A 14,822-nucleotide genomic window follows, 5' to 3' on the forward strand; every position below is an offset into this window, starting at 1 on the left:
AAAAAGAAAAAATGCACTGCCTTGTCCATGTTTGTATCTGTCCCCATGCCTGGCACACAGTGTGTGTTCAGTGGAGCTAAAATGAAATAATGCATGTGAAAGTGCACTCTAAACTGTGGAGTACTACAACCCTATAGATTTTTTAAAATAATACTCAAGAGCATATAACTTTTTGCAGCTTCTCCTTTACTTTTCAGCTGCAAGATCAGCTCCTGAAGCAGCACAGATCCTTAGGGTCCCAGTTTCCTGGACTCAGATATCGGTCCACAGAAGAATTAGCACCCACTGGGCTCCTGTATCCAAAGAGGCGGCTCTTGTTAGGCAGGAGGCAAAGGGTGGTATTTGTTCCAGCCAAGAAGGCCAGACCAGTTCTCTGTAGCTCATGTTCTTCTGACTCACACCCCTCAGTCCTATGGGCTGAGTAACTTTTCCAGCCTTGTGATTGTGGAAACTTGTTTCAGAACAGCACATGTGAAAGGGACATTTGGGCGACCCCACCCCAGGTTCCAGAATGGCTCACTTGTACTGGAGCCAATACAGCCCCCTCGTATCAGCCCCCTCCTGTTTGCAGTCTTTTGTTTTGTTTTTTTTTTTTTTTGAGAGTCTCGCTCTGTCGCCCAGGCTGGAGTGCAGTGGCGTGATCTTGGCTCACTGCAACCTCCGCCTCCTGGGTTCAAGTGAGTCTCCTGCCTCAGCCTCCTGAGTAGCTAGGATTACAGGCGCGTGCCACCACACTTGGCTAATTTTTGTATTTTTAGTAAAGACGGGGTTTCACCATGTTGGTCAGGCTGGTCTCGAACTCCTGACCTCGTGACCCACCCGCCTTGGCCTCCCAAAGTGTTGGGATTACAGGCGTGAGCCACCGCGCCTGGCACTCTGTTTGCTGTCTTAAATCGCTGTGTCACTGTCCAAAGTCCATTCCCCTGCCCTGTTTCACAGTTGGTAAACCAGAGGCCCAAGAGGAAAAGGAGGCACTAGGAAGCTCCTACAGCCTCCCGCACTTCTCCCTGCTAGGTCTAGTTCAGATCAGCCTGGGAGGGGGCTCAGGATTTGGTGCTTCCAGTCGGACTGATTTACATTTGACAATCCCCCGCCCCCCGTCACCCCCTCCACCCCGCCACCTTTGCTTTGTACTTGCTGCCAAGTGTTTAGAGCTCCAAGGGCTTCGCTCGGGCAGTTTGTTTGGTCTCATAAAGTGCGGTCCCCGCCTTCGTAGGGGAGAGTCACTTCTATTTACTGTGCATCAGCCGCCACGTGCCCCATAAAAGCTGGTGACGACGCTGCCGGCCCGAGCTGGGAGGGGAGGGACCCCGCCTACGGGAAGGTCACGAGCCCGCCAGGCCCCGCCCTCACGTGACCTGCGGGGCCGGTCCTCGCCGGTGTCACTACCCTCGGCGGAGAGCGAAGGCTGGCGCCGGCCGTGGCATCCAATCCCTGCCCTGCCAGCTATAGCCGGGCGGGGAGGAGGGAGCGGTTCCGGGTTCAGGAAGAGAAAATCTCCATCTAAGGCGAAGGGGTAGAAGGGAAGTCGAGGGAAGGCAATAAAGTCACTTGTTTAATCTCCTCTATGCTGTAAACTCCCCGAAGGCAGAAATCAGCATATTCCTAAGTGTATGGCACACAGAAGACGCTCAATAAATGGCTGATTGGCAACTGGCCCTCGGACCCTGCTCGGATGCAGAGCGAATCCCGACGCTCTACTCAGCAGTCCCCTCACCCCTCTCCCCCGGCGTCCTCCCTGCTGTGACAAGGCAAATGAGGCAATGGTTCGGCCAACCAACGCTTCCAAGCCTGCGGCCCGCGGCCGGGAAGTGTCCTCAATCCGCTCGTCTAACACTGCAGTGGGTGCGGCCAAAGACCCCAGTCCATTCTCCGCGCCCCTGCCGATGGGCGGGAAGCGGAGCCTCAGCCTCACTGCGCTGGCTCTGCCAGTGACAGACGGAATCATCAGCCAACCGCACCCAGGCAGGACGCATGCGTACCCAGAAGATGTAGCCCTAGATGGGGAAAAACCGAGCTGAGAGAGCCAATTTTGGCTGGGTCTTGCCAGGTCTTGCCAGGTCTTCCCGGAGAGGGTGCGCATGCGTAAATCGAACACCTCCTCTAAATCTAACGCCCTGCTCAGTTCGAGGGGGGACAGCGCCCTCTGTCCTTCTGGCCGTTTTCCTGAACTCCTAACCTCAGTCAACACTGCCTCGGGACCTGGCGCTGCCTGGGAGATCCAGAAGAAAGGAAGCATCTTGGCCCCTGCCTTGGGGGCGACACGACCGTCCCCAAACACAGCGAGTCACTGGCCTGGGTCTTTTGTGCAGAGGCCCCTCTAGGAGCGGGGAACCAACGATGGCACGAACATTGATTTGAGGAGGATGCTTCGCAGTTTACGAAGCGCGTTATATCCATTGTCTCAGAAGTTCCTCACAAAAAACAAAACAAAACAAAACAAAAAACAGGTTGTCAAATAAAGAAGCTGACGCTTAGGAAGGTGAAGGGGACGAGTCCAAGGACACTGCCTGTCAAGGTGAAATGGCCTGGAACCCTGGCGATCCAACTCCCCATTCAGTGCTCTTTGTTTTTATTTTGTTTGTTTTTTTGAGACAAGGTCTTGCTCTGTCGCCCAGGTTGGAGTGCAGTGGCGCGATTTCCGCTCACTACAACCTCCGCCTCCCGGGTTCAAGCGATTCTCCTGCTTCAGCCTCCCAGGTAGCTGGGATTACAGGCGCCCGCCGCCACGCCCGGCTAATTTTTTATATTTTTAGCAGAGACAGGGTTTCACCATGTTGGTCTCCTGCTTCAGCCTCCCGAGTAGCTGGGATTACAGGCGCCCGCCGCCACGCCCGGCTAATTTTTTATATTTTTAGCAGAGACAGGGTTTCACCATGTTGGCCAGGCTGGTCTCGAACTCCTGACCTCAGGTGATCCGCCTGCCTCGGCCTCCCAAAGTGCTGGGATTACAGGCGTGAGCCACTGCTCCTGGCCCCATTCAGTGCTCTTTTACCATGATAAGCAGTTTCCTTGCCCTCCAAGGAGCTTGTGTTTAGTTGGCCTAATGGCACATAAGATCAAGAAAAAGGCATTTCAGTCTTTTTTTTTTTTTTTTAATAGACAATGAGCGCTAGAGGCGTTCAGAAACGGGAAAGATCACTTTGTGCTCCTGTGATCTGAAGGCTGCGTGAAAAAGATGAGGCTTGGAAAATGGGTACAAAGTACATAATTGGAGTGGATCAATCTTAGGAACAGGCTAGGCTCAGTGGCTCACGCCTGTAATCCCAGCACTCTGTGAGGCCAGGGCACCTGAGCCCAGGAGTTCCAAAACAAGCAAAATTAAGCAATATAGTGTTTACATATATATGATAAAACTTTGGGAAAAGCAAGGAATGATAAGCACAAAATGTATTAATAGTTACTGTAGAGAGATTGGGAATGGGAGGAGAAAAAACACACAGGTGGATGCCATTGGTAATGGTGCAGTTTTGGGGATAAAAGGTAGGTTTATGGGTATTAATCTAACTATGTATATAACACATATATACATTATAATTATTCTTTTGTATGTATAAAATGTAATTTAAAAGATGATAGTGGAATCACAGCCTCCCACCCCAGTACATTACATAGTTGAAGAGTGGGAAAGCCAGCCGGGCGTGGTGGCTCATGCCGGTAATCCCTTGCCTTTGGGTGGCTGAGGCGGGTGGATCACTTGAGTCCAGGAGTTCGAGACCAGCCTGGGCAACATGGTGAAACCCCATCTCTACTAAAGATACAAAAATTAGCCGGGCGTAGTGGCATGCACCTGTAGTCCCAGCTACTTGGGAGGCTGAGGTGGGAGGATCGCTCGAGCCCAGGAGGTCTAGGCTGTAGTGAGCCGAGATCACGCCACTACACTCCAGCCTGGGGGACAGAGCAAGACCCTGTCTTCAATCAAAAAAAAAAAGAGGAGGGAGCTGGGGGGAAAGACTTACATGTATTGCACTTGGTTAAAGAGCATTTCTACACACTTTATACCAGGTGATTCTCACAAGAAGGCTTCAATAATCTCCATGTTAGAGATGAAGAGACTCAACTGAAAGTTACTTAAGGCCAATGGGGACCGTGTGTAGCCATATATCCAGTGTCCCAAGCACTGTGTCTGGCACATTAGTCAACGTGTTTCATAGGTGAGTGACAGAACTTTGTAATTACCTTGGTGTCTGCTAGTGAAATGAGCTGCCTCTGAAGGTAGGGAGTGCTCTGCACAGCAGCTGGCTGACCATTGTCAGGATCAGAAGTAATATAGAAACAATTCTGTTTTCAGCTGAAGTTTGGATATAGATAACCTCTAAGGTTCTCTTCAACTAGAAGGCTCTATGAGTCTTTCAGAGGCTGAAGGCAAAACCATATTAAGACAATAAGTTTGTCCATTTCCACTAGGGTCGTAGAAGTGTTTGCCAAAGAAAGGCCTAGATAAAAAGACTTTTTTTTTTTTGAGACAGAGTCTCACTTTGTCACCCAGGCTGGAGTGCAGCGAGCATGATCATAGCTCAGTGCAGCCTTGAACTCCTGGGTTTGAGCGATCCTCCCACCTCAGCCTCCCAAGTAGTTGAGACTACAGGTGCACACCACTATATCTGGCTAATTTTTAAATTTTGTAGAACAGAGTCTTGTCATGTTCCCCAGGCTGGTCTTGGACTCTTGGTTTCAAGTGATCCTCCCACCTCAACTTCCCAAAATGTTGGGATTACAGGCATGAGCTACTGCATCTCATCCCCAAAAAACATTTGGAAGGACAAGTTAACAGGACTTATTGCCAAAATAGATATGAAGTATGTTGTTATGGTTATGTATGTTGTTGTGTGTTGTATGTGGCCACAGGGTTTTTGATCCACCCTAACTGGAAGAAATGCCTAACAGGCAATTAACAATATGGGATAGTGCTCAAGAGAGATAAGGGTTGATATGTCACACTGAGATATAAGGGAAAGAGCACTGGAGTTGGAGTTAGGAGACCTGATTTCTAGACCTAACCTTGTCTTTAATTAACAGTGTCATCTTGAACAAATCCCTTCATTTGCATAAGTCTCTTCCCTCATATAGTAAAGATATATACACGCAATGATAGCTATAAGGAAGAATGTGCCCATCCCCTTCTTAAGATCCTCCTCATCTAGTTAAAAAAACAGATATCCAGTATTAAAACTTGGCTTCTCGGGCCGGGCGCAGTGGCTCATGCCTCTAATCCCAGCACTTTGGGAGGCGGAGGCAGGCAGATCACGAGGTCAGGAGTTCGAGACAAGCCTGACCAACATGATGAAACCCCGTCTCTACTAAAATACAAAAAATTAGTCGGGCATGGTGGCGTGCTTCTATAGTCCCAGCTACTTGGGAGGCTGAGGCAGGGGAATCACTTGAACCCGGGAGGTGGAAGTTGCAGTGAGCCGAGATGGCGCCACTGCACTCCAGCCTGGCAACAGAGCGAGGGTCTGTCTCAAAAAAAAAAAAAAAAAAAGAAAAGAAACTTTGCTTCCCTCTGTTGTCCCGTAATATTATGTTCATTTCTCCATTATAGGACTTACCACATTATAGGACAGACCACAGTGCATGTCTGTCTGCTCCAACAGAAGTGGCTTTCTTGAGGGAAGGAATTCTGCCTTGTTCAACTTTATATTCCCCCACAGTGCCTTGCAGAAAGTAGGAGCCCAGTAAATGTGTACTGAATTGCTCAGAATTGTGTGGTGAGGTAGAAAGTATTGCTTAATCTCTCCGAGACCTCAATTTCCTTATTTGTAAATTAAACTGCTGATTAATTTCTAAAGATCTTTTGAGTTACAGAATTCTGTTACCCAACATCGTTTCAGAGATTGAGAAGACTAAATTATTTGATTTCTAAATTCCTTTTCAACTTCAATATTAAATGATTTTATAATACCGAGTTGCAAGTGATCTACATGGAAATGATAGTTGAACAAGTTATTAGAGGAAAAACATGTGGGAAAAGATTGAGAACAGAAGTAACATCTAGCTATCCAATACAAGAGAGAGAGAAGCCGCTGAAAGTAACATGGAAGAGTCAGTCTGAAAAGCAGGGGAGATAATAATAGAAGGAGTGACAGAATCAGATGCCTGGAGGACTATCACGCAAATGAGTGAAGTGGTCCAGTGGTAAGCGTTAGGGAGTTGTGGAGACTGGAGAGGCCATGGCCCATCTAAAGTCAGCTGTGTCATGTTACCAATGTGAGTGTTGCCACATCTTCCAGGTTTTTGTTTGTTTGTTATTGTTGTTTTTGTTTTTTGTTTTTTTGAGACAGACTGGCTGTCACCAGGCTGGAGTACAGTGGCGTGATCTCGCCTCACTGCAACCTTCACCTCCTGGGTTCAAACGATTCTCCTGCCTCAGCCTCCCAAGCAGCTGGGATTACAGGCGCACACCACCACACCTAGCTAATTTTTGTGTTTTTAGTAGAGACGGGTTTCACCATGTTGGCCATGCTGGTCTCGAACTCCTGGTCTCACATGATCCCACCCACCTTGGCTTCCCAAAGTGCTGGGATTACAGACATGAGCCACCACCCCTGGCCTAGTTTTTAAGAAGCTGGTAATACAGATTTTTATTTGAAATCTCATGATTTGTAAGTGTTAGCAACAAGTTCCAATTACTTTAAAATTCTGTGCAGGTCAAAAAAAAAAAAAACACATCTTTAGGCCAAGTATTTGGGGCACCTATCTATAACCTCTCCAGTATAGTACCAAAGGAGGAACTCTTTTTCACCCTCAAATCATACATGCTTAAGTACAATGTTAGTGGAAGAGCTCCCTCCCTCTGTTCATAGCAGCTCCATGATATGCATCCCAACCCTTCCTGGTACTTTCAGGACTTTGCCCCATCGATTATCTTCTCACTTTCCTCTGTTTTCAACTTCTTGTCTACTTGCACCTTCTCTTCATTCTAAGAACATGCTGAAGTCTCTCCACATTCTGAAAACACTGCTCCATTGTCCTATAGCCACTTATAGGCATTTTCTAGAAAGTTTTCTTTTTCTCTTCTCCAACAAATTTCTTGACAACATCAATTACATTTGCTATTTCCTCTCCCTCTCTTCCCACTGTAAGTTGGCTCAACTCCTCAACTCACAGAGTTTGCATCTACCACTTCAGCCTTTCTCAACAGGGCAAAGATCTCTGTTGTGAAATTCATTGACACTGCCCAACTAGGTTAAAACTTCTCACACCCCAATATCAAGTATTGTATCTTTTTTATTTTAGCACCTAAGAGGTGTTCAATCAATGTTTATTGAACCAAAGGGGAACCAGTAAGTGTTTATTGAACCAAAATGGAAAGAGTTTTCAAGAAAGAAAGATGGTCAGCGTCATCAAATTTGCAGAAAGATCAAAGACTGTGATGGCCAAATGAAACCCACTGGATTTTAAGATAAGGAGATTACCAGTAACTTTTGAGGGGGCAGTTTCAGTTTAGGGAGTTGGTTGACATTGCCGTGGTTTATAAGGAAGAGGGCTGTGGAGTGAGTGTAGACCATGCATTGGAGAAGTTTGGCACTATAGGGAGGAAACAGCAGGAAATATTGGAGACAATCATGCCAGTTAGAGTTCTCAGGATAGAGAAAATCCTGGCATATTTGTAAGTAAAGGAGACAAAGCTAGTGGCATAGGAGATGCTGAAAATGTTTGATAAAGAGAACACTTCAGAGTACACCATCAGAGGGAGACAATTGAGAAGTTAGCGGATTCAAGGAATTGGTTGGCCTTTACAAGGAGGTGAGAAGTCGCCTCTGAATTAGGCAGAAAGGTTAAAGGCATGAGTCAGAATTATACACAGACGTTGAGTGAGGAAAGGTGATGGAGGAGAGCTCCTGTGCATTTTATCAATAAAGTGGAAACAAGGTTACATGTTTCCAGTAGTCGGCTGGGGTAGTAGAACTATAGATTGCTAGTAATCTTAGAGACTATTCTTTGCAGGCTCTACTCCTTTTGCCCACCCTGTAAATAGTATTGTTTAATTGCTGAGGATGGGGGGAGGCGGTCTGTCTTCGGCTGCCCTCTCTTCTTTACTCCTTTTCAGGGTAGTATCATCTACTCCTAAGTTTTAAGCAACCCCTAAAGGCTGATGGCTCCTGATCTGTCTATAGCTGAAATCTCTCTCTCGAGCTTCAGACCTATGTGTGCAGCCACGCTTGTGGCATATCCCCAGGATATTTCACAGGTTAAACCTAACAGGAACTCTGTATTTTCTGCACCAACACTGCTAATTTCTTCTAAATTCTTTGTCCTAGCTAATGGTCACACTACTTCCCCAGCTGCTCAAGCCAGATACTCTTTCTCTCCTTCCCTCCCTCTCTCTAAATATGTGTATTCATGTATCCGTGTATGTAGACAGGTAGGTATTTAAAAGAATAGAAACATACATAAGTATATAAATTTTATGTATTATGTTTTCTTTTACATTATAATTTACAATATAAATTTTATGTATTATGTTTTCTTTTACACTTACAAATGTCATGATCATTTGATCATGCCAATAAATACTTTTCTACATTTTTAGTGCCTGATAAGTATTATCTTCTAACCATGTACTGTATTCTACTGCCTTGTTGAAAATTTGATTGTTTCCTCTTTTTTTTTTTTTTTTTTTTTTTTTTTTGCTATCAGGGATAGTACCGAATGAGTCCAGGTGTGGTGGCCCGTGCTTGTAATCCCAACACTTTGGGAGGCTGAGGTGGGAGGATTATATGATCCCAAGAGTAAGAACAGCCTGGGCAACATAAGGAGACCCTGCCTCTACAAAAAATAAAACAATTAGCTGAGAGTGGTAGAGAATTCCGGTGGTCCCACCTACTCAGGAGGCTGAGGTGGGAGGATCATATGAGGCTGGGAGGTCAAGGCTTCAGTGAGCCATGATCGCACCACTGTTCTCCAGCCTGGGCAACAGAGTGAGACTCTGTTTCACATAAATAAAGAGCACTGAACATATCTGTACATATCTTTTATTTCCTTAGATTGAATACTTAGAACTGCAAATAGAGGGCCACGAAGTATACGCATTTGAAAAGATTTTAATACATTTTGCCAAATTGGCCTTCCAGAAAAATTATACCGTGGTATATGATAACATCCTTGCCAATACTGGATATTATGATTTTAATTGTTGCCATTGTAATAGATTGTATCTGACCCTCCAGCTCTCAGCCCCACCTTTTCCCTAAATCCTTCATCATTCCCTTCCAAGTACCCTCACAACTCCCCTGGGACATACAACTTAATTGAAAGGCAGAGAGGGACCAATTTCCCATAGGGATAATTCCCAATCTTCTCCACTTTCGTCTAACCCCACTGTTGCTGCCCTTGTTCATAGAGGTTTCTAGGCCAACCTGCGTAAGCTTCCAAAGTAATTTTTTTGTAACTCTTTAGTATCTTCCTCTATCTCCCTCTCTTCCTAAATTCCTGTCTCTGAGATATTATTTTCCCCCTCCTTGTTGAGAGTGACCTTTCAAAAGCACTTTGTCCTTCTTTCCTCCCCTAACCTTTGCATTATGCCATTACTGCCTCCCATTAATAGAGTAGTAATTTCTTTCCTCTGCCAAAAACATACTTAAATCTCTTCTATGCAAGAAAAAAGAAAAAGAATTCCATTATCCTCAAACTACCACATTCTTTTCTCCTTCCTTCACCATCAATTTTTTTGAGACGAAGTCTTGCTCTGTCGCCCAGGCTGAGGCGCAGTGACACAATCTTGGCTCACTGCAACCTCCACCTCCCAGGTTCAAGCGATTCTCCTGCCTCAGCCCCCAGAGTTGCTGGGATTACAGGCACCCGCCACCACGCCTGGCTGATTTTTTTTTTTGTATTTTTAGTAGAGATGGGGTTTCACCATGTTGGCCAGGCTAGTCTCAAACTCCTGACCTCAGGTGATCTGCCCACCTCAGCCTCCCAAAGTGTTGAGATTACAGGCGTGAGCCACCACGCCCGGTCCCCATCAAACTTTAGAGTGCTGAGAAGTGTCTATTGACTCTCATGTACCTCTCAGCATCTTGAATTCTGGGGTCCAGCTCCTCACTCCTGAAATTGCAGTCTTCAGGGTCCCAAGCAACTTTAAAGCCCTATCAAAAGCCTTGTTCTTCACCTCGTGGTAGCCTGGGGTGCAGGTCCCTGCCCTCCCGCCTGAGGCTGTCTTCTCCCGGCTGCATGGTTCGCTCTCTCCTGATTCTCTTCTCAGTCAGGGCTGGGATCCTGCAAGCCTGCAGGCCATGGTCATGTGTCTCAACCATCACTCTCCTAGCTCTTCCCTCCCTCTGGGTTTTCTCACCTGATCCTGTGGCTTCAGTTTTCTCCTTTATCTTGCTGATTCATAGCCCAAATGGAATTCCAGACCCAAATTATGTAGTTGCCTCCTAGACAGCTCTACCTGGATGCGATTCCTCAAATTCCACAGATCTCAAACTGAATTTGTTAGCCAGTTTCCCCCACCATCCCCACTGCCACACGCAGACAAAGAGAAAAACCCGCCCCTCCCACTGTGTTTCCTATTTTGGTCAATGTCATCATCAAACTTTTAGTCATCATGTTCAAACCCATAAAAATAATAGCTGCCACGTACTGAGTGCCTGCTTTATTTGCCAGGTACCTTAACATGCAGAATCAAATCCAATCTTCCCACAATAACTGCGTAAGGCTGATTTAGTATGTCCATTTTTACAGATAAGGAAACTACCAGAAAGTGGTGATATTCAATAAGTCTGGTTAGTGCCCACGCCTCTGTGTGGAGTTTCACCACATAACCTCTCCCTGCTCCTCAGTACCATATCCAGCCAGTTTCCAGGTCCCCCATGTTCACTGTATAGTACATCTGCCCTCTCTTTATCTGCCCACCACCAACTCCTTAGGCCAGCCTCACTGTTCCTTTTTCTCTCTCTCTCTTTTTTTTTTTTTTTTTTTGGTAGAGACAGCATCTTGCTCTGTTGACCAGGCTGGTCTCAAACTCCTGGCCTTAAGCCATTCTCCCGCTTGGGCTCCCAAAGTGTTGGGATTACAGGCATGAGACCACTGCACCTGGCCTCAATGTTCTTTTGCCTGGAAATTAGCAAACCTTCTTCAACTATCACTGACAGATGTCATTATAAAGCATACTTTTAAACATTACTCCTTGCAAGTGAAAATCCTAAATGGTTCCTATTGCTGAGTGGGGTTCTAACCCTTTAGCCTGGTGTCCAAGGCTCTCTACCCTCTAATGCCAGCCTTATCTCCTGCCTATGCCCTTGGTGAACCTTATACTCCATCTAGCCAAGAACACAAGTTTTCAGCATGCCCTGCACTTCCCCCCCACGACCCAAGTCTTTGTTCTTGCTATTGCTTCTCTCTGTAATTCCCTTTCTTCCCTATCTAACCCCCCTCTCATATGTGTCTGTTGAAATCCTATCAATACTTAAAGCCCAGTTCAGCTGCCACCTCCACAGAAAACCCTTTCTTTTTAAAAATTAATTGCCGGGCGCGGTGGCTCACACCTGTAATCCCAGCACTTTGGGAAGCCGAGGTGGATGGATCACCTGAAGTTGGGAGTTCGAGACCAGCCTGACCACATGGAGAAACTCCATCTCTGCTAAAAATAGAAAATTAGCCGAGTGTGGTAGCACATGCCTGTAATCCCAGCTACTCGGGAGGCTGAGGCAGGAGAATCGCTTGAACCCGGGAGGCGGAGGTTGCGGTGAGCCAAGATCGCACCACTGCACTCCGGCCTGGACAACAAGAGCGAAACTCCACCTCAAATAATAATAATAATAATAATAATTAATTAATTAAATTTTGAAACAGGGTCTCACTCGGTCACCAAGGCTGGAATGCACTGGCGCAATCATAGCTCATTGCAACCTCGAACTCCTGGGCCCAAGTGATCCTGCCTCCTCAGCCTTCAAAAGTACTGGGATTATAGGCTTGAACCACCACATCCGGCCAGAAAACCCTTTCAAATCTTCCAAGGAGTCATTTAGGTCTACCTCTTCCAACTCCCACTCTTAGTATTTTTGCCTTTTTTTAAAACCTTATTTTTCCTCATCTCAGAGATACTTTTGTAAATGTTTGTCTCCCCCTCTAGTCTTTTTAGGTTCTCAGAGGATATGGACTATTTCTTAGCCATCTTTGTATCTCGAACATTATCTCCCCCACTAAGCAGTGTCCAGAGTAGGCATGTACAAGGTACCAATTTTAGTTTGACTGATTCGAATTAATCAAACATTTGGTCCACTCTTGCTAATCCTTCCACTTCTGCATTCCAGGTTCTGTCAGGTGAACTGTTGTGCTGTATTTCTGACCTGAATTGCCTTTTAGGAGGGAATCAGTACTTGGAAGCTGGAATACATCAGGGATACCCCTAAAACGAGAGACTATTTTTTCCATTGGATTCTGACATAAATAAATTTTGCCTACTTTGACAGTCAGTTCTGTCCTGATGTTGGGAAGAGGGAAGCCGTGTTCCGGGCTTTGAAGTCATGCAGATCTGGGTTCAAGTCCTGCCTCCACCACTTTCTGCTTGTGTGATTCAGTGCCCATTGTTTAACCTCCTCATGGAGTTGTGAGGATTAAATATGATGCAAATAAAACACTTAGAACGGTGCCTAGTAAAGATTAAGAGCTTAATAATAGGTATAGTAATCATGGGAATAAATAAAATACATTCATACTGGATTTTATCTGTTTACACTTGAGTATGAATATGTCTGCCTTTCTGGAAATTCACATCAATGTCGATTAAATGATGCTACTTCCAGGACTTTCTTCCCAACCCAGCTCAGCCCCTCCAGCCCGCCTCCTTCGTTTCCTCTTCCATGCCATAGCCTGGTGCGGCCACCAGGAGGAGCATTTGTGCCACAGAAGGAGTCTCACTAACCTCTCAGGCAGAAAAAAGCCCTCCTCACTCTCCAGGCCATATCCACTCCCCTCTGGAGCACGGCTTGTTGCGACACCGCTGCCCTCTGCCTGTCTTCTCCTCCCAGCCTGGGAGGAGCTCTCTATTCCAGGTTTCCATTCTCTTATTTTGGACAGCCTGATGTAAAGACATATACCCTCGGCCGGGCGCGGTGGCTCACGCCTGTAATCCTAGCATTGTGGGAGGCCGAGGCGGGCAGATCACTTGAGGTCAGGAGTTCGAAATCAGCTTGGCCATCAATCGTGGTGAAACCCCGTCTCTACTAAAAATACAAAAAGTTAACTGGGCATGGTGGTGCACGCCTGTAGTCCCTGCTACTCGGGAGGCTGAAGCAGGAGAATCGCTCGAACCCGGGAGGCGGAGGTTGCAGTGAGCCGAGATCATGCCACCACACTCCGGCCTGGGTGACAGAGCGAGACTCCATCAAAAAAAAAAAAAAAAAAAAGACGTATATCCTGAATGAGAGCCAGGAGACCTGTTACTTGCTCAGCTTTTCCATTACATCCCTGTCAATCAACTGCTTGACTTTCTTTTTTTTTTTTCTTTTCTTTTTCTTTTTTTTTTTTTTTGACACAGGGTCTCACTCTAGTTGTCCAGGCTGAAGTGCAGTGGCCCAATCTCAGCTCTCCACAACCTCAACCTCCTGGGCTCAGGTGATCCTCCCACCGCAGCCTCCCGAGTAGCTGGGACCACAGGCACATGCCACCACGCCCAGCTATTGACTTTCTTTAGCCTGTTTCCTCACCTGTGAAATGGGAATGCTAATACATGTCCTGTGAACCTCAGCAGGTGCTGTAAAAATGAAATGTCCTGACATATACAGACCCTCTTTATAAAGTGTCAAATAGGTGACAGCATTGTCTAACCTCACACTGTGTCATTTCTCCCTCCTGCTGTCTTCAGTGGACACTCTCATCCACCCAGGGCCTTGACTGGAAATGGATTGTTAGGAAGGGATTACAGAGCACCTAGTCTCCACTTACACTAACAGAGGGGAATGAGTCTGAACCATAGCAAGAAGTACTAGAATTAAATTTACCTGGAATATTCAGAGAAAGGTTAAAGTCTCTTTTCACAGAAAGCAAAGGACAGCAAGGGAACTATCTAGAACAGAATGACAACAGGAATTCCTAGAAACAACTGGAGGGGTAGGGCAACTTGCCTCCATAGTTGGCTAGAGGGAAGGTTTCATATATTTTGCTGAAAGATGGAAAGAATCAGTGAATAAATGAATCTGAATGAATGAAATATAGGTATGATATTTTAAGGTCTTGGGACACTAGGTGGCAGCACAAGGCAACAAACCAAGAGACCAGAACTTCTTCCAATCCGGGGGGCTGCCCAGGAGGGGCACCTCCTCTGTATTCCCCAGAATTTAAGCACACCTTCCCCTTCTATATCTGTCTTTTCAAATGATGCACTCTTTTCAGTGATAAAGACATTGAAGGAGGCAAGGAAGAGAAAACCTGGGGGAGCCAAATACATATTACCTAGGGTTTCTTCTTTTCAGATAGCCCGTGGAATTAGAGTTTTCCGGCTCCAAAAAGGGCATAAGAAATGAAAAAAAACGGGAACATTGCATGAGAAATCTGGATTAGGGTGAGAAGGCATTTAGATAGGATTACCCAATCTACACTGATTGGGGAAAGATGTGGTGACAGAATTTTTTTTTTCTTTTTCTTTTTTTAGTTTTTTTCTGTTTTGTTTTGTTTTGTTTTTAGACGGAGTCTTGCTCTGTTGCCCAGGCTGGAGTGCAGTCGCGTGAACTCGGCTTACTGCAACCTCTGCCTCCCGGGTTCAAACGATTCTCCTGTCTCTGCCTCCTGAGTAGCTGGAATTATAGGTGCACACCACCACACCCCGCTAATTTTTGTATTTTTAGTAGAGACGGGGTTTCACCATGTTGGCAAGGCCA

General features: G+C 46.1%; 1 long non-coding RNA gene across 1 annotated transcript; it reads left to right on the forward strand.

Moving 5' to 3' along the window:
- On the forward strand, window positions 1–12,585 carry LOC129058394 (uncharacterized). The gene is made up of 3 exons (XR_008523476.1): window positions 1–2,518; window positions 4,006–4,154; window positions 12,258–12,585. It is a non-coding gene; the product is annotated as an uncharacterized LOC129058394 (long non-coding RNA).
- The last annotated feature ends 2,237 nt before the right edge of the window (window positions 12,586–14,822 follow it).

Source organism: Pongo abelii, chromosome 1 (genome assembly GCF_028885655.2).
Source record: "Pongo abelii isolate AG06213 chromosome 1, NHGRI_mPonAbe1-v2.0_pri, whole genome shotgun sequence".
Taxonomy (NCBI): Eukaryota; Metazoa; Chordata; class Mammalia; order Primates; family Hominidae; genus Pongo; species Pongo abelii.